Source organism: Nannospalax galili, unplaced genomic scaffold, assembly GCF_000622305.1.
Source record: "Nannospalax galili isolate Female #2095 unplaced genomic scaffold, S.galili_v1.0 scaffold441, whole genome shotgun sequence".
Taxonomy (NCBI): Eukaryota; Metazoa; Chordata; class Mammalia; order Rodentia; family Spalacidae; genus Nannospalax; species Nannospalax galili.
The window spans coordinates 535,954-536,878 of record NW_008348089.1 but is presented as its reverse complement, the minus strand read 5'-3'; positions in this window follow the sequence as shown (position 1 = coordinate 536,878).

Genomic DNA, 925 nt, shown 5'->3' with positions numbered 1-925 from the left:
GGCCTGGCGGCTGAAGACTGATGACGCCCTGGCTTCTCGGCCCCCACCGCTTCTATGACTATCACAATGGAGGAGCCCAGGGTTTCAGCCATGGTGGCGGGTAAGATTATTAATTTCATTATTGACACTGGCGCGTCATGGTCAGCTCTCCCTTCCTACTCTGGTAAAGTTTTTCCCTCACAGATCTCTGTGGTGGGGGTTGATGGGAAGCCTCACAACCCCAAATCAACAGGACCCTTAGCCTGTGTATTCTGGAAGGTGCCTTTAACTCACTCCTTCTTGGTTATGCCCACCTGCGCAACCCCCCTACTTGGAAGGGATCTCATGCAGAAGGTCTCCCTTTCTATTTCTCTCCCATTCTCCAGCATGGCCGTGAAGCAGCTTCAAAGCTTCAATGCCTCCCGCAGCTTCTCTTGGGACTGCATTCTCACTTTATCGGTTAATCTCCTGAGAAACTTCTCTGACACTAATGTCTCCACTTGCTTTCCCTGTGCCCCCCTGCAGGGCTCACTTCTCCTCCCTCTCCCAGTTTACAATGTTACTCTGCAGGCCACTACTCAGTGTTCTCGGGAAATTCTAGTACAGGGGCCCATGCCTGCCCCTCCCTTTTTTCTTAACAAAACAGAGTGTTGGGCTCCACGAACCTCTAAATGTCCACACTCATCAAGCTGAAATGTCATAATTAAGGAAGATACTGCTCTAACCTTGGGACTGCTCTTTCTCTGTTCTTCCAAAATATACTCCTGCATCTCTCCACAGATTGAGGACACCTGTGCTCCAGTCATTCTCATCCCCAAACTAACCCTATACACACCAGGAGAGGTGTATGATGTCTTATCCACAGGGACAGAAGGAACCAGAACAAAGAGGTCAGCCACCTTGGCAGTCCTGGTAGGAGTTAGCCTGGTGGCATCAGTGGCAGCCA